At 38.0% G+C, this 26,063-nt stretch overlaps 1 long non-coding RNA gene across 1 annotated transcript in view; it reads left to right on the top strand.

The window, feature by feature from the left end:
* LOC122460638 overlaps positions 1-25,647 on the top strand; it is a 37,149-nt gene extending 11,502 nt beyond the window's left edge. The window contains exons 2-3 of the long non-coding RNA XR_006282079.1: positions 23,862-23,898; positions 24,915-25,647. This is a non-coding gene — a long non-coding RNA (uncharacterized LOC122460638). The remainder of the gene's footprint in view (positions 1-23,861; positions 23,899-24,914) is intronic.
* The last annotated feature ends 416 nt before the right edge of the window (positions 25,648-26,063 follow it).

The following is a 26,063-nucleotide window of genomic DNA, read 5'->3' as shown; positions in this document are numbered from 1 at the left end:
ACATTGGTGAATGATGAATTAATGACATATGTAAGATAGCATCAATACGTATTTTAACCTTCATTTAAAACTGAATTTTCAGTTTAAAGAGGGGAACTTTTCTTCTTGTTTGAAAAATTGTAATAGAAAAATGAATATTGAAATATATTGGCCGGGGATTTTCAACACAGTTTAAATAACTAATTAAGAAAAAGTTGCAGGGAGGAAAAACATTAAAACTTGCAATAATTTATTTTTAATAAGTGTAAAACAGATTATTTTAATTAATACATTAAAATTAGAGGGTAAATAAAATGTTTTAAATTGTCATTAAGAGAGGTCTGGAGTTGAAGTATGGAGATTAAAGCCTTTAAAAATGTAGGCAAAAGGCTTAATGAATAATGAACACAGGAAAGAGTTGAATGGATAGACCCCATATCCTGTATGTTGCATTCCTGGTTTACTCCAATCTTGTTGACCTATTTCAACCCTTTAGTGTTATAAAAAAATGAATAGCTAAGCAAGTGTGGTTCCATAATCTCTGAGATATTAGTATTTTCTGTTTCCAAAGATCCGTAAATGCTTTTAAAATATTTGTTGTAATGTATCTTTAGATTTACCAGCTATATATTTTTTAACCTCTTCCTGACCAGATAGTCTTCTGCTGGCTAATGGCTTTAGGGAGCCAGGCTAGGTCCAATGTTTGTTTCTGTGTAGTCTTTTGCTACTTAATTTCAAATCTCTTCCCCTTGCTGGGTCCAGATTCCCATGGAAGTCCTTATAACCAAGTATTGTCAAAGTCACCCAGTGCATACTGTAGTCAGTTAGTTGGTTAGAACTGTGAACTGTGGCTATTCATGTTACTGGATAAAATTCAGATACAAGTGCTAAAAAATCTTTTGATTTTTATATAAATGCTCAGACTATGTACCCCACTAAAGCTGCTTGAATTAAGTTCCTTGTGCTGCAGGGTCTGTGGAAAAGCCAATGCAGTGTAATGGAGATATATCTCCTCTGTTGCAGTAAATGTGGTATTATTTCAAGTAAGCAGTACATTTTCCTTTTGGATGTATGCATATGCCTCCTGTTGACTTAGATCTAAAGATGTCTATGTGGCAGCCACATAATCACACCCATTGATTTTAATTTATGTGCATTCAAAGGCAGAATTTGGTGCTAGGACTGTATATTTGTCAGAGTTATGAGATTAAGAGATCCATGCTTCTTTTTTTTTTTTAAAGAAACAAACAAACTCACTCTTCGGAGACCTCCACTTTAGCTTAGCATCTTAGGACTGCTGAGGCAATGAGCTCACAAAGATCTGTGCTTTGGCATCAGAAAGTTAGAGCTGAAAACCTCACCGAGACCTTTGGCTTCATATCAACCCAGCATGCTAGAGGGTCAGTCAGCGATCACACAGGCAAGAGAATATGAAGTAGGAGCAGGAGATGGAGCCATTCCCAGGCTGGGTCATTTTAGAGGATTCCAAGCCTTCCAACCAGCAGGTGGGCTACACTGGCACCTAATGGGCAAGAACTGTTGTCCAAGATGGGAGCCCCATCTGCCTCCTTTCTTCAACAGCAAGATAGTTCCCCTGCTAGCTTTCCCTCTCTGCGATGGGCATAAAGAAAGGGTCTGCGACTTTCAGCTTTCCTTCCCCTAGCTGGAATGGCTCTGTCCATTCTCTCTGCCATCCTGGAGCTTTATAGAGGAGTGTCTGAGTGGGGAGGGTGGTTGGAACTCATTGGAAGTCATTGGAAGTTTTGCAATTCTATGAGGAATTTTTAAAGACTTGAGGATTTGGCTCGGGTGGATTTGAATGTGCTCAGTGCCTATCAAGGTTTGGCTCACAGTGAATTTAGACCTGGAATGACTATATAAATACTACTGTTCTTATTATTTGAACATCTCATTTTCATGTTTCTGGTCTCCATTTATGTTTATAACCCTTTATAACTAAAGCTTCTTCAAGTGAGAGACTAATACTGTTGTTACAGGCCTCATAAGACTCCAGCTAAAAGGTACTGAAGATTCACCTGCAGTTCAATTAGTCAGGTTGTTGGTTTTTGATCTCAGGTTCCCCCCAGTCGAGTTAGAGTGCTCAGAAACTGAAAAGGCCCTTTTTAGTTTAAAGAAACTGATGTGATGCTGCTGTGTAGGCCATTAATGTGCTACAGTGGACTTGCCTGGTACTTTAGTGAGGATTGTGGTGTGCTGTTAAGGGATTTCCCAGGAACTGCTACTTAAAAATTACATGGTGCTACGCCAGCTCTGGGACTTGTAGATTTGTATTCACTCTGTAGCTTCATTAACAATTTTAACTGGGATATATTTAGCACTATTCAGCGTGTTTTCATTATGTTGTTTTAGCCTTAGAAAACTGTTCATCCTTGTGAAAATAGCACGTGAATTGTAATGTTATGTTTAATGCTATGAGCTTTGTTGTTGTTTTTCCCCCTTTAAAATGAAGACTTTTTACAAATATGACCTTGCCATGTTGAAACCTACAATAGCATGGTCATACATTGCCCCTTATCATTCTTCCATTGATTTCAATGCACCTCTGGAATTGATCTGATTGCTGCCTTCAGAATAAAGGAAGAGAGGAAGGTTGGTCTATTGGTTCAAGCATGGGACAGGGAGTAAGGAGATCTGGATTCTGTTCCTGGCACTCGCCACTGAGGAAATGGCTGGACCACTGGACTGCGGTACTGTCCCCCAGAAGAGAGGAGCACAAAGTATGGCACAGCCGGAGGGCTGAGTCCTGAAGAGGACGCCACGGTCCTTGGAGTGACATGGGCTCAGGAGCAGAAGTGATGGTGGGTGAGACGCCACCGAGAGTCAATGTACCGACTTGTGGAGATGATCTACAAGACAACACTAGAACCAGCATGATGAGTCACACCCCATCATAGGGCCAACCAACTAAATTTAAATCTAGTATGAAATATGTAACAGGAGCAGCTGAACTAACTTTATTGTTCTCTTTCATATTGAATTTAGGAAAAAATTGCCATTTTTATTAGCTTTAATATAGCTTCTACTTTATTTCTAGTCTACAGCCAGCAATTCTTCAAAAAAAAAAAACAACTTCAGAAACAGACTTCAACGAGAAACTGTGGAACTGGAATTAATTTGAAAACTTGACACCATCAAATTAGACCTGAATAAAGACTGGGAGTGGCTGGGTCACTACAAAAAATAATTTCCCCTCTGTTGATATTCACCCCTTCTTGTCAACTGTTGGGAATGAGCCACATCCACCCTAAATGAATTGGCCTCATTAGCACTGACCTCCCCCCACTCAGTAAGGCAACTCTCATCTTTTCATGTGCTGTGTATTTATACCTGCCTATTGTATTTTCCACTCCATGCATCTGATGAGGTGGGTTATAGCCCATGAAAGCTTATCCCCAAATAAATTTGTTAGTCTCTAAGGTGCCACAAGGACTCCTCGTTGTTTTTACTGACAGGAAGTTTTTCCAAATGTCCAACTTAAACCTCTCTTGCTGCAATTTAATCTCATTGCTTTTTAACAGTGAAAGTTCAGAGTACTGGGGCTGATGATATGTGTGATACCTCTTGCCTTGTTAGTGTGCAGTAGCAGGGCATACCTGGGTATTCATTAAGAGCTACATACCAAGGATTCTACAACCTCCCTCCTAGCTCATTGTTGTGAAGGCACACCTGGGACATGTATCTACCTTGTTCCTCAGTGGTGGGAGCAGTGTCCCGTCCTTGGTTCTTTCCAGTTAGGTAGTGGTAAAAAAAGAAGTGGGTGAACTAACCTAACCTAAACTCCATAATCCCCAAATGAAAAGTGTCTAAACTCAGTTTACCTGAATTTACCATCAATTACACTTCTAGTTCTTTCTGTCCTGCATAGGTTGTCCTTGCCTGAGGAATTGGTCTCTGATCTATATTTATGGCTTCTGTTTTGGGGGGTTATTAATTTTAATTTTGGGGTTTGAAATTAACCAAAATGAATTTATTCCTCTCTACTTTTTAATGTTATCTACTTATCTTTTCTCAGGAGTAAATATAGGAGTCAATGTATTGTATCTCCATAGACATATATTATATTTGTCCTGTCCTGTCACAATAGGCTTGAAACATTTCTCATCTGGCCATATATCTTGATGACATCAGAAACACGATAATTAATGTATTTTCTTACCATTGGGGAAAACATAGCATTAAATGTTCCCTGCCATCCTTGGAGGTTGGGAATGGGAATGGACATGTTTAGTAAAGCGCATTACTTTCTTTAATGAGTCTGCATGTAAATAACTGTACTTTATTTACTAGTCAACTGATATACGTTTCTATGATTTTTCTAACAAAAAACTATAGTTTTGATAAAGCACATCCAGTTAACCAATTTTAAAAATAGGATTAGGAGAAATCAACTAGTTTATGAAGAGATGGGCAATTGTTTATTATCTCAGCAAAATAAAATACTGTTTGTTCTCTTCGAAATAACAAATTCATATCTCTAGAACTGAGAGAATTGCTGTCTGCATTTCTAATCATTGCCATTGGGTGGTGCCAGGCAATCAGTATATACAATATTAGACAACTGTTTCCTTTTGTACATATCAGAAATCAAACAAGCTTTAAAATCTGAGCTTGAATAATTTACAATGCAAATAAACTAAGGAACTAGTTCAAACAGTTAATGTAAGTTTTTTTTTACATTTAAGATAAAGCAAGGGTCTGTCTTATTTCTGCTTATTTTTTATATGAATACATTGACCTGAAATGTTGTTTTGCCCAAAGGATATTAGTATCTAGGTTTTGATCACTTCGAGCTAATGTAGCTTAATTAATTGGGCCTTTTAACATGCCTGTTAATGTTAAGGCTTTTGTTCCTTAGGCTTGTAACAAACATGTGTGTTAGATGTTAAAGCTGACTGGAAACAAATGACACATTTCAAACTTTAAAAAATACCTACTTCATTGATATTTAAACAAGAATAATTTACTGTTCAATGCCCAATGAAAGGAATGAAATATTAACATTTTAAAATCATACATGTTTCCTGACTTCTTCTTTTCATATATTGTATTATGTTAATAAAACGTATATACCAGATTGTATCCTGGAATTCATACCGCATCTAACTCAGTGTTTCAAACATTTAGTTTATAGTAACAGAAAAAGAAATAAAGGGTGCCATTAAACATATTTGTTATAAAATAAAATTGCATTAGCTGGAAATAAAAAATAAAATAAAAATATCACTGACGAGGAATTCAGGGGGGTAAGAGTCTGAAAAAAGCATTTAATTTTCAGAAAGAAATATCACATTGCCGTGTGTGTGTACACACAAGCACATATCACACCTTTTCCTATGATCATTTGTATTAAAATGGAGGAAACAAACGATCATGTGATATGTTTATAATTTACAAATGTTTAGTAAAACAGTTAATGTGAATTGAAACTCACTCTGAACACCATATATTAATGTATGAAATGGTTTCAAATAAAATATGGTCTGTGGCACACAGCTGAATAGGTTTAAAAAAAAAGGTTTGTCCAACTTATATGGGCTCTTATAGCTCCTGGGTTGCTTGGCACAAAACAGTAATCTAGCTGACATTCAATTTAATATTTTATCTTATACTCGGGTTTTTTCATTATCCTTCTCCTAGATAAATTTTTTTAAATACAATCAGTTTTTTAATCTTTTAAAAGTTCTAGTTGACAAGAAACTTCATGTCAAATGAGCTGAAGAATTTAAAAGATGCCAGAACCGAATTGGAAGGCAGGAGAGAATGAACAACCACACCACACACAGACGTGATTCCTTTCTTATCCACACATTTTATCTTGTTCCTTTTCACCTGATTGCAGCAGAGCAAGACCAATTTTCTAAAATGATGCACTGTATTCCACTTTGAGGCCAAAAGCTTCCAAAATGTTTGTAATAATTTAAATTGTAATTTCTCTGTCTAGACTTTCTTTTTCTTGACTAACTTTTCATTAAAAAGTGAACTTTTCTGCAGTACATAAATCAGTGGCACATGTGCATTTCTGGACTCTCCCAAGTTTTACGCTGGGAGTGTTTTGTAAAACATTCCAAAACATTGAAATCCAGGAAATGCAAGAAAACAAGTCTTTAATTCAAATTTAGGAACATTTTTTAAAAATGTGAGTACAGTTTTCAGGCAGAAATAGCAAGTACTCATAAAATGTCTTCCGTCTAATTCTAATACCAGTAAGAATACTAACATCACCAGCGATGAGCTTAGGTTCTTGTATGTGATGCTTTTGTGAAGTCAAATTTGGTAGGCTTTTTTCTGAAGTTCTGTTTCTATTAATATATATTTTTGTCTTTATTTGTTGTGCCATTTTTAGAGGCTCACCTTAAAAAAATATGCTGTAGTCATTTGCAGCATTTGTGGTGTTTAAATGTACATCGTTATGCTGGTTTGGTTCCACTGACATCTTAACATTCTTAATAATCACTAGTCATTTATGTGTGCTCTGTAAAGGCATAATGTGCGTTTATATAAAACATAGTTATGACGGCACATTATCTTGCGAGGCAGCAGTTAAAATGAAAATTGAACAACTGCAGACTTGCTATGTCAGTGTTTTAATAAATTTAACAGATTGATCCACAGTCCCTACCTCACTTTGTGGGTTTATACATATATCAAAGTGTTTGAGAGTTGTATGCATAAGTCCCTTTGAGGAGTAGTGAGATGTATGCATGAAACTCCTCACACTGCTTTACTAACTTATCTAGAAATTCTTGTTATGCAGGCAAGATCTTACTAGGACATGGAATAAATTCAAACATTTGAAACTAACTCTTAGTGGCATTAATAATTAAATGGAGTTTATAACTGGCCCTTACTTATGAATGGATAACTGGTAGCTTATAGAGCTGCTGGCCTGCAATCTATTACAGCTATTTGTGCTAATTTAGTAAACAGTCTGAAGGTGGCCTAAAGATTTGGCAGTCATGATGGATGATCATCTGAACAAGAGCTCCCAGTGTGATGCTATGGCCAAAAGGGCTAATATGATCTTAATCTCAAGAAGTAGAAGAGCGGCTATCTTACCTCTGTGTTTGGAATTGGTGTGACTCCTGAGGGAATGCTGTGTCCAGTTCTGGTGTCCATATTTCAGGAAGGATTTATAAAAAATTTGGGAGGATTCAGAGAAGAGCCACAAGAATGATTAAAGAACTAGAAAACATGCCTTATGGTGATAGGTTCCAGGAGCTGAATCTATTTAGCTTAACCAAGAGAAGGGTAAAGGTATGCCTTGATTACATTCTATAAGTAACCACATGGGGAGAAAGTATTTAATAATGGGCTCTTCAATCTAGCAGTGAAAGGTAGAACATGATCCAGTGGCTAGAAGTTGAAGCTAGACATATTCAGATTAGAAATGAGGTATACATTTTTAACAGAGTAATTTACCATTGGAACAATTTACCAAAAGTCATGGTGGATTGTCCATCACTGACAATTTTAAAATCAAGATTGGATATTTTTCTAAAAGATCTGCTCTAGGAAATATTTTGGGGAGTTTCATGGCTGTGTCATACAGGCAATCAAACTAGGTAATCCCAATGATCCCTTCTGGCCTTGAAATCTATGAAGGAGAATTATCAGCTATTGCATGTTTTAAAAAATAATGTAGTTGCTGTACTTCAGTATCTTTAGTGCAAAAAAACCCAAAATATGATCAGGAAAGCATTAATGTGGCTACTTCACATCACATTATATTCTACTCATCACAATAAGGTTTATATAATATCATACATAATTTATTATTAATTTTTCAGTGTTCTGTACAAAAAAGTTTAAACGGTAGCTATGGTAATGGGAGAATAAATTCAAAAATGTATGGACCAGATCCTCAGCTGCTGTAAACCAGCATATCGCTGTTGATTTATTTGGCACTACATCACTTTACAGTAACTGAGACTTTGGCCACCTGTAATGCACTTTTAAAATTGTTGTTGCAATGTTTATTTTAAAGCTGAGATAATCCATGATTTACATGTAACTTTTGGCTTCTGAACCTGTATTTATGATATCAAATTTGTCCTATCAACCTACTTAGCTTTTCTTTTTTAAACCCAGTGTTCAGGGGTTTGCCATTCTCCTGCAGCCTGTTCCAGTACTGCTGAATTTAGAGAGAGAAAAATTGCTTTTTAAACGCATTTAATTTTGAAAAATACCAAGGTGTGGAACAATAATCCAGGAGGTTCAGTGTCAAATTACCATTCTTTATTAAAAAATAAAATAACCAGGAGGTCTAGCACATTATTTCACTGCCTAAATCACACAGTAAGAGGGCCCATCAAAGAATAGTGGGAATTATCCCAGCAGCTTGCTCCTTGTTAGAATCATTTACCTCATGACCCTTTCATTTGCCTACTGCCACTTTAGTTTAAGAGTGACAACACTGTATAGCACTCTGCAGTTTTTTTCCCTTTCCCTTTCCCTTAGCACCAGATGCCTTTGTAAAGCAGACTGGTGAAGCAGTGAACAAAACCTTGTGGGATAAGTCTGACACTGGAAGTTAATGATTATCAGTCGAAACAAAACACTTGTTTACATGTTGTAGTCATTAGAGGTTCCAGTCAGTCATACCTCGGCTGGGATTCCTGCCAAATGTTTTGAGGGTTCTTTCACAAGCTGTGCAGTTTTGTAAATACAAAAGCACTCTTATTAAGCCTTTTTAGTATTAGACTGTGCAATTAAGATTATGGGTAATTAGATTCCTTTATTTGGAGTAGAATGGTCCAAGATACACACGCAACTTTCTTAGCCATTGGACACCATCAGATCTGTATTTGGGTGTTCCGCTACAGATCAAGGACTAGGACAACCTTTTCATATTATGCACATTTTTTCTTTATTACAAATTGCAGTCAAACCTCACAGTTGTATGATTTTTTTTCTCACCTTAATGTCAGCACCTTCATCGTGATCATAAAACTTTCTTTTCTGTTTAGTGTGTGTTAGTTTTCTGGAGACACTTTGCTTATATCTTTTTTTCTAAATACTGCTGGGTTTTCATTTCAGCCTTATTACAAGTAGGATTTGGGAAGTGATTTGACTGTGAAGGAATTTACAAAAATTTCCAATTAAAATTATCCTTAGTTAAGCTAACACTGGCATAACAGTGTTGTCCAGCTCCTTTGCTAGCAAGTGAATATTTCTTTTAACACCTGTGTATTAGTCCATACCTGTATAAGTAAGTGGTTGCTTTCTCATTTCAATTTAATAGAAAACAGCCACAACAGCTCAGATTTGACCAGATTTTGTGAACACTTTAATCATGTAAGGATGCATTTAATAAATAATCATGGGAGCCATTGAACCCGTTTCACATACTCTTCTGTCTTGACAGAGTTCTCTGAATTCAGCACAATGGTAAATTATTTAAGGTTTGGGAGGCCATATTTTGTAACTGTGAATTGTAAGACAACTGAATCATCCGTACATATTTTATCTCTATTTTTTTCTTTGCCAAAGAAGATATCAGTTTTAGTTGCTACCGTGTAGGACTGCTCGCTTTGACATTTCCCGGTTGTCTGTAGTACTAGGCAATAATTAAATATCAGGTGCATAAGCTGCTCTTTAATTTGACATGTGTGCTCCAGGCAATAAACACATGCAGTGCAATGTGGGAGTGTAATTGCTAAGGAATAAAATCTTGTACCAAGTGAGATCATTGTATCAGGTACTGTGTGACAGCTCATTTGATCATTATGCCCAGGCTAAAGAGGTTGCCTAATTAGTTTCCATTAAAACCCACCCTTTAATCAGGAATTATTCTTGCATAAAGAATGTCACTTGGTCCAGATGAATGAACAATGGTTCCCCCTTGAGATTCAACTATCTGTTACACTTGGGATGCCATATGTCTTTTCAAACAATTCAACTATAGCAGCAGTAGTCTGTGAACCTGGATCTCATGCCACTGAACAGTGCATGCATTTTCTTAAAACCAGCCAGCATTCTACAGAAAGCCATGAGTGGTTTTCTGTATATACTGTTTCAAGCCATACCAAGCTCCATTCAAGCAATACGCTGTATGGGCTGCAAACTTGCAAGAGACTGATGCTCTTACTCATATTGTTTCTAAATACTGCAGTACGTATTTTATTGTAGCGACAAAAATTAATTGTGAATGCTTTTATCTGGAGCTGGGCTTTGGTCATGCACCTAGAAATGTAGAGCTAATCTGATGCTTTCAGGTTTGAAGGAAAATAATTTTCAAGCTCTTTCCTTGTGAAGATAGCCTTGAAAATGTAGACTGATGGAAGCTGAAGGGTTGGATGTGATTTCCCCCCCCCCCAACACAAATCTGAGCAGGGGGGTGGATTAGATGATCTCCTGAGGTCCCTTCAAACCATGATATTCTATGATTTCAGTTCACCTAACTAAAAAAGTTATTCTGGATCTTCCGCTGTTCTGCAGTCACATGACTTGGCTGCTTATTGGAGTCCAGGCAACCCACAGACAACAGGGCTCAAGTCTTGGGAATACTCCAAGCTAAATCACAGCTATCTTGCTATACTTGCTGCAAGTGCCTGCCAGTCCTGCTGTCTGTCTGAAACCGAGCTGGCTCATCTGATGAGCAGAGACTGTAACCTTTGGACTCAAAGAGGGGCATCTTAATAACATGAGTGGCAGCATGGTGTAGTGAAATAGGCCTGGGACTGAGAATAAAGCGCTTGATATTCTAAACCCAACTCTAACATCAGCTTCATCAGGGGCCTTAGTCAACTCACTTAACATTTCTGCCTTACAGTAATGGTTAATTATGTAACATTTGCAAAATGTTATTGGGCTAGAGTGTCTGTTTATGATTCCATAGAAAAGGGAAATATGCTGTCATACCATCCCCAGAGCAACCAGTGAGAAAAAATTGCCACTCCCAGGGTATACCTATACTGCAGCTGGAAGTGATCATCCCTTCCACTGTCAGGAACTGTACCTTTAAGGGGCTCATGTTATGTAACAGAGGCTCACATTGTGTAACTCAGAGGCAGAAGGAACTTATGCTGAACGTCTCTGAGTGATTCCTGAACCCCACATCCACCACATCTTTTTAGATAAAATGATTTATATAAATTTGGGGTAGCCAAAGTAATGGTCCCGATAGTCTTCTCCTAAATGGTTAGTCATGTGCATATTGGTGTGATCATAGCAGACATCAGTTGTATCCATTGGGATGAGGAGGAGTGAAAAACGTTTGCAGGCTAGCCCCAAAATATTAAGGCTGGCTGCGTATCCCATGATAATGACATGGTTTTATAGTTTTTTACCACATTTTATTCTGGCTGTGGGCAATTATTTTCAAAGAAAAGAATGCTGTACTATGAGCATGCAGGAGATCTTATAGCTGTGTATGTCAGAAATTCAGTTGAGCCTCCATTGTACAGCACATAATATAATCTGCATTCTCAGTTTCCTGGCCTAAGACATGTCATGAGTTTGAGTACCACCACTTTCACACTTACGCCGCATGGTTTATTACTCTATGGTAGTTCTCAGTGGAATATGAGGACATATGTTCTATACAGACACTACTGTGTACCATGACCAGGGTACTAAAAGGGTTAGGATCCAAATTCTGGACATGATTCCTCTGCAGTGTGGATTTATTATTAGTATTTAATATTTCTATTTTGGTAGTGCCCAGAGTTGGCTAAGCACATTCCAAACACAATGGAAGACTATGGTTGCCTGTAAAATAAAGAGTAGGGGACAGGCATACAACATACAGGAAAAAATGACCAGTGTGATGAAAGTCCCATGACTAATTAGTCACACTTCTTAAGTTAAAGATCACTGGTCCATCTAGTTAGTATCCTGTCTCAGATACTGGCAAGTACGAGATGCTTCAGAGAAAGTTCAAGTATCCTTTTGGAATAATGTGCCCATAGCGGAATTGTCTTTCTAACCCCAGACAGTTAATGGCAGTCTTGTTCTCTAAGATTTTATATCCTTATTTTCCCCCTCTTAACTAGTGTAACTATGGATGTTCATGTTACTCCTATAAATATCTAAAGCTTTTCAGCCCCACTAAGTTCATGGCTTCATTGAGTTCCAAAGCTTGGTTATGCTTTGTGGTTTTAACCCCTCACCCCACAATCCCCCCCAAATGATTTATATAATGACATTATAGTATTTTACAACTTTGTGATGATGTCAAGATACCCCTATTTTCAACCCAGCACCATAAATCAGTTTGGCTTCACTCTAAACTTGTCCTAGCTTCAATGAAAAGTTCATGAACTGAGCAAACTTGGCTCAAATTTTGATGAAAAACTGGCCTGAAGACAGTTCACATTTTCATTGAAACCCTTGCAGTGATTCCACAAATAGTTTAAGTATGTTTAATGATCTTCATAGGCAAACTTCCTTAAAAACAAAAACACATTTGTTGTAAATATTTAGAATAATCAGTTCAAGTTTTGGGTGAATATTTAGGGCTTTTTGTATTTTATCCAAACCAGTTTTCCAAATCCAAACCAAGACCTAAGATTTATCTCTCAATTTTTCTCTTACAAATGTATACATTTATTTTTATTTATATTATAAAATAGGAACTGTATGTTTATTACCTTTTTGTTAATAATCTAAACAATCTTTTGTGTTTTATTAGGCATCCACTACTATGGAATCAAAAACATTGTCCAACACAGAATTAACCTTTCTCATATGCAAAAAACAAATTAAAATGTATTCAATGTAAACTGAAAGCCATCAGAATTTCTCTGTGTAGCATACTGGTACTTTATAGTCCTTATTGACCTGAACACATCAACTATAATTCAGAAGCCTTATTACAATTACTTAAAATGTTTTGTTTTACAATGAAATTTCAAAATTTTTAGTAAGAATAATTTATTGGCCTCCTTTTAATTTTACTGTGTACAGTGAATGTTACCGAGGAAAATAAACCATTGTTTGTTTTGTTTCTGTAATGTTCTGTTCTAGCTATGTGGTCAAATTCTGCTCTTAGTACAACAATGTACATATGAAGTAACACTACTGGGTTTACTGTAGTCTTCTTCAAACCTGGCATAATTCCATTGTCCACTTATTCCAAATTTACACCATTATAACTGGGAGGAAAACTTGACCTAGTGGATATTTTGCCTCATTAAGAACAGTAGGATTATTCCAAGATGAATAATACAAAATATTTCTTCTAATATATCCATTTTAACAGAAAATCCAAATTATATTTGTACAGTGGCTCAAAGCTGTTCCTAAATCCACAGCAAAGAATTCAGAATTATAAAATGTGCCCAATAATATACCTATACAAAATGGATAACCCCAAGCATTCAAAAAATGTGAATTAGGTCCTATGACAGGGTCGGGCTAGATGGCTACAGGAGAGTGATGGAAAGTTGATATATTAGCCCTAGATTAAACAGATCCCCTTTTCCTGAGTAAGATAATGGGCTGTTCCAGAACAATCAGGAAGTTGCTGGAACCAATTAAGGCAGGCTAATTAGGATACCTGGAGCCAATTAAGAAGCTACCAGAATCAATTAGGATAGGCAGGCTAATCAGGGCACCTGGTTTTAAAAAGGACCTCACTTCAGTTAGTGAGGTGTGTGTGAGGAGTTAGGAGCAAGAGGTGCGCAAGAAGCTGAGAGTGAGTCGGCATACTACTGGAGGACTGAGAAGTACAAGTGTTATCAGACATCAGAAGAAAGGTCCGGTGGTGAGGACAAAGAAGGTGTTGGCAAGAGGCCATGGGGAAGTAGCCTAGAGAGTTGTAGCTGTCATGCAGCTGTTACAGGAGACACTACAGACAGTTGCAATCCACAGGGCCCTGGGCTGGAACCTGGAGTAGTTGGCGGGCCCAGGTTCCCATCATCCCCTCAACTCCCTATTTGATATGAGAGGAGTTGATCTGGACTGTGGGTCCCACCAGAGGTTAAGGTCTCTGTCCTGTCCCCCGATCCATTAGATGGGCCAACAGAGACTGCGGGGATTGTTCTTTTTTCCCCATGCTGGCCAGTGATGAGGTTAGCTGAGTGAATGGCAGGTTTGTGCCACTAACAAAAGGAGCCAAAGTGAGGACTGCCGTAAACCTCTGAGACGAGCAAATCCACCAGAAAGCACAGAACCCACCAAGGCAGAGGAGGAACTTTGTCACAGCCCCCAAAATCACAAAAATTGCTTAAAAATCATGGGATTGGCATAAAATCATTAATTTGCCTTCTGGTTAAACCTTTTGGCCTAGTCTATATGGGAAAATTGACTGGAATAGCTATTCCAGTCAAATTATTACACCAAATTATGCTGGAATAGTTACTTTTATTTCAAAATAGCCCACATGAGGAGCTATTGCATAATAGTGTATTCTGCAGTAGATATTCTGGTCATTTTACCCATGTAGGTAAGGATTTAGCATGCATTCAGTTCAGTTTTTTTCAAGACTTTCTCTGTAACAGTGAAGACTAGAAACTTACCTAAAAAAATAATGAAGCTGAGATTCTCATGCAATTTTTTTTTTAATTCCAGCAGCTGGGGCTTTAACGCTAACACCAAATATTGTGAGACTCATGACAAAATCATGAGATTTGGGAACACAGCCTACAGTGGAAAATCTACAGCAAACAGGATTCAGAAATGTAAGTTTTAATGTTGACAATGGTACAATTTGAAGTATGGTGAAAAAGTCTCTTATTTAATAAGTGCTGTGACTTATGATCTATTATTACTGACACTTGTATTAAAAGAATAAACTACAAATTTATTTTTGAACTGAATTCATTATTCAAAAGGTTGTTGTTCATTCTCTAGCTTTTTAAAAGGCCAACTTTCATGGGAAGTTGAATCTGAAGTTCAAAAATAGTATGTATTTACAGTTGACTTCATTTTGAAAGCTTTTCCTGTTCATTCTTTCATATAGAATGTTGAACACATAATATTCACAGACCCTCATGATAATAGGCTCATTGGGACAGGGAAAGCATCTTTCTTGCTTGTTCCATTTGAGTTAATACATCTGGTTTGGGCTCTTGAGAAATCAGGTTGGTATCTGCAACTCCTTGTTAAAAGATGTCTACATCCCATCCTTGGTGCCCCGTCAAAAGTTATTATGAATTGATCCCTAAAAGCTTTTGAAAAATTACGTTTTACTAATGTCTTAAGTTTATTTTAAAATAAATGCAAGTGCCATGTACGATCGTTATTTCTTATATATGGTAGAGCTGTCAACCGCTAAAATAGGACAGATCTACATGTTAGGTTAGATTGGGAGGTGAAGCAGAAGCACATAAGTTCTTCAAAAGGGATATGGAATCTCTCTGATGCTTTTCTTTACAAAAAAATCCACTAGTGTATGTCCTGGAAAATAGAGTTTACAGTTTTCAATGGTAATGACTGGAAACATATTTTCAAGTAGACTCAAAACACTGCAAAAATGAAGATCTGTAGGGAATAAAGGAAGGATCAATATATGTGTGGGTTTTGGTTAACTACAGAATCTACCAAAGTGTTATGATTTTTCCAAATCACAAGACACTAATGCTATAGAAGAAACTCTGATTATTTCTAACTGAAAAAACAGAGGTACTTAATGATGACTCGGAAAAGAAAAACACATCAAAATTGCAATGTTCCCTTTGTTTCTTGTAGAATTTAAGAACGTCTTTGACATCATGATCTGAATACATAGTTTTTATCGTTGAACCATATCACGCTTAAATATAGAGTTAATCCAAGAATTACATATTTACTATTGTGTATCAATTTTCATATTAATATATATCTGCTAATGCCTATCTCTTCAATTATAGAATATTTTTAGTATTTTTGAAATGAAGATCCTGTCTGAAAACTAATGTATTCTTTTGTATCATATCTGCTAGTCATATGCTTTAAAAGTCCTTCATTCAAGGTTGCACTGGAGGTTAGGTAAAGCTAAGGCTGCTATCAGTAAAATAATTTGATTTTTTTTATCATATTGCATAATGTGATAAAGGAATAGTTAGGTTGTGTTTTGTGGAATTTTGAATCTATTCAGAAAAGCATATGTGGACCCAGAATGTTTAAGGTTTTTACCGTGTGTTTGATTTTGTCCTTTTCGGTTGGCAAGCAGGGGAAAGTGAAAGTTCAGTTTCTTTTCAGCTCTGTCAGCTTCCTCACTACTAACCTTATTCTGTCTCCTATGGCACTCCAGTCCTCTGTTCATATTCTTTCAGCTACTCAAATATAATTTTATTTCTCTTGCTATACCTCCAGTACTTTCCCAACTGCATTCAACAATGTATATTCTCCTGGCAACTGTATTCTATCCACTCTTTTTTCTCAGCTTCTCCACTGCCATTTAATTATATTATCTTATTCATGTTACTCTCATCCTCTCTCTCTGTTCCCACCATCTGCTATAATTCTCTCTCTTAGCTTCATATGTTCCCTGGTCTTAATATACAAACTGATAGATATCTTCTATTGTATTCTGATCATCCCTGTGCTATGCTTGCAGTTATAAACTATTGCCTCTTCTTCTTCACACACTGTGGCCTACTCTGACACCTCCTCCTACCCCTTCAGCCATCTGCTTCCTGTATTGTCACTTGAGTGTCCTCTCAGCTTCAGCATTCTGGATTTACTCTCATGGCATTTGTTCCCTTTTCAGTTCCTTCAGCTGTTTAGAGACACTCTTCCTGCTATCCTGCTAGTCCTGCATTCAAGTTCTTGCTCTTCTCTCATCTTCTCCCCTATGCTTCACTAAACTTCTTATCTCTTCTTATATGATACTACAATCAGTTCATCTTCCCCATGCCAGCCAATTTTCTCCCTATCAGTCCTTGTCCCCCCTTTACATTCTGCACAGGTATCTAGGACCATTGATGGGAGTAAGTTTTCTTTATCATGAGTTCTCAATGCATTCAGAATTAAAATATTTCCTTTGATATCAGCTCCTATGAGTGAAGAAACAACTCTTCTTATGTGGTGTCTCAGTGGGCTTCAATTGCTCACTCCAGCCCCCGCCCTATTCCCCCTACCCGAGTTTGCCACTGCAATCTTGCCCAGAGTCTTCTCAATCAACCATTGTGGTGGACTCCACTAGGACACTCTGGTGTAGGATTCAGTAGTATGCAAGAGCTCAAGAGTCAGCAGCCCTGCTCATGAAACAAGTATACATTGAAGCCAAACAGCATTTATTGCTTCTGACCTACCACTTGACGAGGTACAGGTGGGATCCCTCAGTGCTTTGAGGCCATTATCCCAGCAGATGGTCTACCAGTGACACCTGTAGCTGAGATAAGAAATGGACATCAGAGGGCTAGGAGGTCTGTGGCTGAATCCAGAGAGCATAGGTAAGAGAGATCAAGCCAATGAGATAAAACATGGCCTTTTTGGAGTGAGACTGCTATATAACTCTTTTCCAGACTTTCCTTTCACCCTTAATTTTGTCTAAACCAAATGGGAAAAATTAGCTAGTGGCGCGTGATGTCATAGAAAGATAAGTGGATAACTATGCAATTTGTAATGGATGTATTACTGGAGCTGTACTCCAGTAGGTGCTAGTTTAGAACTGCAAGCATAGCACAGGGATGATCAGAATACAATAGAAGATATCTATCAGTTTGTATATTAAGACCAGAGAACATATGAAGCTAAGAGGACAGAGTACAATACAATTAAAGTTAGGCTTTTCTATAACAACTGATATGTTGCCAATGTGGAACTTCCTATTTTCCTGTGAGATGAAGAGAGCAAATGTGTACTCCTGTTCTGGCTGTTTGTTCTGTGAATGAAATGGTAGTTTAAGAGAATCACTTTTGTCATAGATGGTCTAAAATTGCACCCCACCCTCCAATCTTCCTAGACCAAACACTACTCATAATCAAGGAAAAAACCTTAAAATTCTTTAAGATGATGAGGAACACCAGCAAAACCAAAAATCTGCCAGGCAGAGAAACTCCAGCCCAGGCTAAAGAACAGAGACCTGGCAGCAGCATGGATGCTCTCATTCTGCAGATGCACATGTGGAATTGTGCCCTGAACTTACAGAGCTCATCAAAGACATAATTTGCTTACAAGTGGAGATGTACTTATTCAGACAAGAAGTGGCTGGGAAGTTCAAAGGAGTGGAAAAATACTGTCTGAAATGAGACAATAACCCCCCCTGGACCTGAATGGATGAAGTTAAGCAGTGCATGCAGTAAAATATTACAAAGATTACCTATAGCCCAGAGTGCTATATTTAGTCTGCTGCAGTTAGTCTCTGTTTAGTCCACAGCTCTTGCTTTCAGGATCTGAGGTTGGCACCAGTTTGGAATGATGTGTATATAGTCCCAGAATGGGGCTCAGATCTTTTCTTTTCTCCACTTAGCTTCTTAAACACATCATTTCTTTCTGTTGGTGTATCTGCTTTTCTAGTAATGGAGCTGATTTCCATGAATAAAGTCTTCATATGCTTTGTAAGACTAAGATGGGAGTTTCAGGTTATTAGATGTCTGTCTAGCTGGAAGGAGTCCAACACCATTTTGCTATACAAGTAGGGCGATTGTGAAGATCTAAAGAACTATCGTCCAATATGCCTGCTCTTGAAAGTATACAAGCTGTTCACCAAAATAATAACAAACTGACTCTCACATAGTCTGGATGAGCAGCAGCCGAGATAGCAGGCTGGTTTTCGAAGAAATTTCAGCACAATGGACCGTATTTTCGCTATAAACCAGCTATTGGAATGCTCAAGGGCATACAAATTCCCTTTATGCATTGCCTTCATCGATTATGAAAAAGTGTTTGACAGAGTAGGGATCAATGCAGTGTCTTAAAGCTCGTGCAGAGGAGGGCATTGACATAAACTACATCAAACTACTAAAGGAAGCAAATTCGTAGTGCGCTACAGATATAACTCTATTTGATGCCCCCCTTTGCATATCAGTTAAAAAAGGTGTGACACAAGGAGACATTGAAACTCTTCACAGCCTGCCTTGAAATGGTAATGAGGAGGATGAATTGGAAGAGTGGATTCAGTATCAATGGAAAGCAGTTAAACCACCTCAGATTCGTGTGCAATATTGTGTTGATTTCCGAAAATACTATCAAACTACAGAAATCAGGCAACATGCGCCAACCTCTTCAACTCAACATTACTTCCGGCAATATTGTACTGCTGCAAAACATGGGCGCTGATGAAGGTAGAGGAGTAGCAACTGTTTGCCATGGAGAGGGTGACAGAAAGAAGAATTCTGGGGTTTCAATCCATGACTGAGTTCCTAGTGAAGTGATCAGACAGAAGAGTGGGGTGTAGGACGTCGTTGAGAGCAGGTATAGTAAAATGCGATTGGCCAGGCATATAGTGAGGCTCACTGACAATCGATGGACTGCAGCTGTCACCGAGTGGTACCCATGGGAACTCAAATGACCATTCAGCTGACCTCCAAAGAGATGGGAAGAGTTCATCATGAAAAGACATGGCTGCACATGGAGAAGGAAGGGCAGGATAAAAGATGAATGGAAGACGTGTTGTGATTGGCACAATCTACATGAAGGCTGAAGGGACCAATCAGTCAAGGTTGGTTGGAGGATGAGTATTTGTTTCAGGTTGGGGGCCTGTCTGTAAGCAAGGACTGGCCTGTCTCCCAAGATCTGTGAGAGTGATGGGTCGTCCTTCAGGATAGGTTGTAGATCCTTGATGATGCCAGTCCTTGCTTACAGACAGCCCCCCAACCTGAAGCAAATACCTATCAGCAACCACACACCACACAACAGAACCACTAACCCAGGAACCTATCCTTGCAACAAAGCCCGTTGCCAACTCTGTCCACATATCTATTCAGGGGATACCATCATAGGTCTAATCACATCAGCCACACTTGTACACTTGTGAACAGAGGCTTGTTCATTTGGGCATCTACCAATGTGATATATGCCATCATGTGCCAGCAATGCCCCTCTGCCATGTACATTGGTCAAACTGGACAGTCTCTATGTAAAAGAATAAATGGACACAAATCAGACGTCAAGAATTATAACATTCAAAAGCAGCTGGAGAACACTTCAATCTCTCCGGTCACTCGATTATAGACCTGAGAGTGGCTATTCTTCAACAAAAAAGCTTCAAAAACAGACTCCAATGAGAGACTGCTGAATTGGAATTAATTTGCAAACTGGATACAATTTAACTTAGTCTTGAATAGAGACTGGGAGTGGATGGGTCATTACACAAAGTAAAACTATTTCCCCATGTTATTTCTCCCCCCACTCCACCCCACCCCCCACTGTTCCTCAGACGTTCTTGTTAACTGCTGGAAATGGCCCACCTTGATTATCACCACAAAAAGTTTTCCTCCTCTTCCCCCCCCCCCCCCCCCTTCCTGCTGGTAATAGCTCATCTTAAGTGATCACTCTCCTTACAGTGTGTATGATAAAACCCATTGTTTCATGTTCTCTGTGTGTGTGTATATAAATCTCCCCACTGTATTTTCCACCAAATGCATCTGATGAAGTGAGCTATAGCTCACGAAAGCTTATGCTCAAATAAATTTGTTCGTCTCTAAGGTGCCACAAGTACTCCTTTTCCTTTTGCGAATACAGACTAAGACGAGTGCTACTCTGAAACCTGTATCCTCTTTGTTATCTTGCCCTCTTTCTATCTCAGCCCCCATTTCTCTTCTTGTTGTTTTCCTCCATTCCTTTCCCTTCCCAATGTGTTACCACATATTTCTCTCCTTCCTGTCTGTTCCCCATCAGTGGTGATGGGGGAGCATTTCTTTCACAACCTCTCTTTCATAAAGTCCTGAGAAAGATGAGAACTGGAGTCAGAGCACCCCATCACTATAGCAATAAGCTAACAGATAGAGGTTTGATGCTGCCACTGGCTAGGTGGGAGTCAGTTGCCTGATTGCCCTCTCTACTTTTGTGGCTTTTTGCTCCATTCTGCTCTTGTTATACCAGTGAGAGTAAGGCAGTGAGAAAAGAGAGAAGGGACTATGAAATCTAACAGCCTTCTCCTGCCCATCACAGCAGCCCCTAGCCATTGGAGACTTGCCCCCTCCCTCTAACCCACCCAAATAAATAAATAAATAAAAGAAAAGAAAATCAAGAGGATGATGATCTAACGCTCACTTCCCAAAACTGGCTTTAAAAACCGCAGCAGCCATCGATCTGGACAGTTGGGAGGCATAGTCATACAATGAGTTATTGGGACTCCAGGAATACAGTACTAACATCTAATCATGAGCTGTAACAAACACACTTCCTCTACCAAGAACTTTTTTGTAAATAAGCTTTAAAATAGAGAGAGAACTTGAACCTCATCAATGACAATAGCTGGTAGCTACAAAGAAACTTTCAGTGTTAGCAGTTCAGGAATGAGGAGAGTTGATTCAGTGAGAAAACAGGAATTAGTTCTAGCGTTTAGTAAGCACCTCTTGAACTGAAGTTCACTAATGAGTAATTCAAAATAGCGGGCATGTTATTGGCCAGATCTGAATTTGCTATCAAGCATTGATATTGATGCCTGTTACCAATCATATAGGTTTTATGTAAGTAATCTCTCTTTCAGTCCTTAGGAGATCCTTTCCAGTATTATCAAGTACACTTACAGTATGCCTAAATGTTAAGATGTTTCAAAATGATTCACATTTCTTTGAACATAAAGCATTTTCTGAATGGTTTTAAAACTGAGTTGGAAGGAAATGTGCTTAAGTTTTACCAAATTCTCCATTTTTACAGCAGTCCAGATCAACAAATGTGCAGCATTATTTAAAATAAAGGTACGAGAGCATGAAAAATTGCTGTGGAAGTGAAATTCTTTATTTAAAAAAAACCCTTTATTTAAAAAATATATCCTCCAGTAAATTTGTAAAACTCAGAACAATCTACTTAAAGTTAGAGGAAACTATAAGCACAGGGAAAAAAAGACAACTTAAATATTTTATTTTATTTAATCTCCTGGCCACACAAAATATCTCTGTTCCTGACGGTTTGTCCTCTCCAATAAGACAACTGCTTATAATAAATACAAATAGAGGATCACCTTTGAGGCTTGCTTTTCATTTGATTTTTAAAGGGAGAAAGGTACAGGGTTTGCAGACTTTTTCAAATGAATCTAGAGAGGCTGGATGAACAAAGTAGGACAGCTCCAGCTAAGAACTGGATGTGGCTTTAATTTTAGGCAAGTCATTTTTTTTGTGGGTGTCTAAAACTGGATCGTAGGGGGCATGTTATCTGCATGCAAGTCTCATTGAATTCAGTGAATAGTGTGTGCATGTTTATCTAAGAGTAGAATATGGCCCCAGAAGCTCTGAGTGGTTAACATACCACTTAGAAAGATAAACACTATTCATTTCAGTAGCATGTGGTAAGGAATAATTGTAATTTAACATACTTGAACCAAAGTAATTACCTTTCCAGTGTTTCCACAGTATGAAATTATAGTCCACAGTAATTTAGAAATATTAATTCTTTCAGACTACTGATGTGAGTGGTGTATTTTGAATACATTGTGCAGGCTGGGGAAAAAATAAGTTTCACGACCTTGTGCTCTGTAATCTGACTTCCTTTTCAAATACTGTACCTCAGAACTGCTGGTCAGAGACTAGCTTGTAGATGAAGAGAAACGGACATTCAATCTCTTTGTGCATATATGTGAGGTGCTGACAATTTTTGTTTGTGTTTTGTAAGTTTCCATGTATGCAAAACATGAATGTTCCCAAGACAGGCTTTCTTCCCATATCTTCCTTTGGATTTTTTCCTGTTTCTGTATTTTCTTATTGAAAAAGATCAGGTTTGCATGGAGAATGTCATTAATCATGACATGCAGTCTGTGTGCTTTTAAAAAGTCTATTTCTTGCTTATAAATAAATGGTAATTTGTTTTAAAGCGTCATTGCACACAGTGTTCAGCCAGTTCTCATGCATTCGATTATTTTAAATAAATGTACCATAAATGGAACAAGTTCTTTCTAATTTGCAAATGATATGCAACATTTTTCAAAAAAAAAAGAAAAAAGAGGAAAAACTGTAAAATTTGTTCTTAACTACATCTCATTAATGTGAAGCTGTTCAATGACCTGTTAAGATTAAAGAATTAGTGAATTGGTAAAATTATCAGAATGAAAAATCTGTATAATTTTGATTTCAATTTAAAAACCTGCTAAACATTCTTCGGGCTTTAGAAAAGGATATTACTTTTTAATATCTGTTCCCACAAATGTCCTGATATCATTACAAATGGACTGAAATAAAGGCAACAAATAGTATGTTTAAATGTATCATGTTACAACAGTCTGTTTAAGCTGATGATTTTTTTCTTTTCATTAAAACAACTGAAGACATTTAATTAAGTGACCACTCTGCTAAGTGAAGCAAAAATTAATATACATAAATGAATTTATGTGTGGGCAATGATTCATATTTAAAAATATGCTTCAAATGAGGAGCCAAAGAGAAAGAAAACAGTTTAGAAGAATGTTCTGAAAGACTGTCAGATAATTAATTTTAAATCTCGGAAATACATAGGGTCTACTCATTGGCAGTACTTGAACTAAAAATTGTGACACAATTGCCTTTCAAATACTGGGGCATAGTATCATAAATGAGTGGGAGAGTGACTGCCATCAAAGCTCATCATCTTGACCAGAAAAATCTGTTGATTGAATATAACACCTATAATAACATGCTGTCTAATATGCTGAAAATAATATGTTGAGGCATGGGTCATCATTGCTAGAATTTGATTCAGAAATGCCTATGGTGATGAGCCCATAAGCAAAAGTCAGACTCACTATGGCGAGAATCCATTTTTCTACATGAAAAACAAATATGGGCTTAAGGAAGACTCCTTTGACACTTGTAGACTATTTTTATTTTGGTGTGCTAGTTTTTGTTTTTGTTTGTTTTCAGATTCTTCTCTGCATTTGAAGCTGCTGGTGTATAACAGGTACACATATGAAATTGCTTTGTAGCATCTGTATTAGAAGTACAATTGCATAATTTGGTATACAGTAATGTAGGAGTTTGTAAAGGTTTTCATAGCATAGACCACATATTAATCCTGACTTGGGCCTCTACGCAGTATCACAAGAAATAAGAGAGAGGTTGTCTTGTGGATGACTTGCCTCTCAATTGCAATATCTTAATAACCTCTCTGCAACAACTATAGAACATGTTTACATGGAAAAGTAATATTAGGAAAATGTTAATATATTTTTGCAATTTAACTGTGGTAAACAGCGGTAAACAATGGAGAAAGCCAGTATCATGTGACCAGCCAGTTATCTGCAGTTAAACAGCAAGTGCTCCATAGACAACAGTTTAAGAACTGCATCTGAAGAAGTGGGGTTTTTACCCATGAAAGCTTATTCTCAAATCTGTTAGTCTTTAAGGTGCCACCGGACTCCTTATTTTTTTTTGTTTAAAAGCTGCAATCCTCATGTGTTCACATGACTCCAGCACTCTGGGTTCGGGGAATAAGGACCCACACTTAGCCTTCTTACCTGCTAACTTAATCCCCAGGCAGTCTAATGAACATAGCTAGGCTTCAGTTGAGCTACCTGGCCAGCTGAGGGGATCAGCAAGAAAAAGTTGCTGGCCGCTCAAAGCTTTTGTTCATAGCTGTGATAGCTCCTTTGCCTGCTTGTTCAACCCTATTCTTGCCCTGCCTACTCTAGCTCACTTGGCTCTCGCACTTGGCTCTGGCATCTGGTTCTGATCCTTGGTTTTGATTCCTGGCTGCCTACTCTAACCATATGTACAGCTGCCCTGTCCTGGTTTCATGACAGTGGGGTCTTAAGAAGAAAAAAAGGGTGAAGTCCTGACTCCACTGTAGTCAATGGCAAAACTCCCTTGGACTTATCTAGAGCCAGGATTTCACTATAAATATCATGAGACTTGCAGTTAAAAATTGTGAGAATTAGCAATACTGTATTATAAACATCTTGTCTTTGTATATGACAGATACCGACCATATGTTCTTCCAGAGTTGAGCACAGTAGTAAGAAAACTGCAATGTTCTTACACTCTTGATCATCCATCCACCACTTCCACCATAATGAACCTTTAACTAGAATGAAAGAGAGGAACAATACAGGAGGCCCTTTCCCAACTGCTTGTATGTCATGTTCTAACAAATAGCAGTTGGCAGTTGGTAATGTTCAGGTTCAGTCTAACTCCCATTACTACTGAAAAATTCGGGTATCACCCATAGCATTTCATTGGTGAGTTCACTTCAGTAATGAGAGGGCACTTTGGGGAGTACAAAGCCTAAGTCCCTGAGGCCACACACAAAGAACAGAGCAGCCACATTTCTTTTACTATTTTTGCTAATAAACACATGCATCAGTAACTGCCATAACTTAATTACTGCAAAGTAGCTTGAAACCACTAACTTAACACTGCATAAACAAGACGTAAAAACAACCTCACTAGGAATATCATTCCTCATCCTTGGACTTGGACCCACTAAAGTCAATGGCATGAAATTAATGGGAGGAAGGTTGGGCCCCTTGTGTCCCTACTGGGTTAGGACTTCAATGCATTGTGCCTGGGAAACCCCATTTCCTTGTAGCGTTTGCAGTTTCATTTACATGACATTTCATAAAGGTTTCTCTTTCCAAGTAAAATGCAGGAGTGAGTTTGTTTTTTAACTTTATACATGAGGGATTAGATCATCACCTCTCTAACTAGTGCCAGGGGCTGGTTTGGACTCTGGGGCAGCTGGGTGACTTAGAGCGACCTTTGCCTCTCTCGCCCTGAGCTGAGCCAAAAGTGAGGATTAAGCCTTATTGGTTGGGATTTTCAAAAGTACCTAAAATAGTTAGGTGCCCAACTCCCACTGACTTCTGAAAGCCCTCTCCCTTTGTCTTTTTAATGATGTACCCCTGGTCAGACAGTAGGAAAGACAAGATGCAAGGGATGTGGTTTAATTAGGTTACAACTTTATTAACTCATCTGGGAATAAGCAATAAGTCCTATATTGCAGGACTGTTGTTTCCACTTGTTTGGGGAGGGCTGCTGTCAGACCCGCTTTTCCAGTCCTGCTCTGAACCCATTGTTGGGATCCTACTGCTGTCCCCTCATATGCGGATAAAAGGGGACAGAGGAAAA

The sequence above is a fragment of the Dermochelys coriacea genome, chromosome 6 (assembly GCF_009764565.3).
Source record: "Dermochelys coriacea isolate rDerCor1 chromosome 6, rDerCor1.pri.v4, whole genome shotgun sequence".
Lineage (NCBI taxonomy): Eukaryota > Metazoa > Chordata > Testudines > Dermochelyidae > Dermochelys > Dermochelys coriacea.
This window is presented reverse-complemented; position numbering and strand designations above follow the sequence as displayed.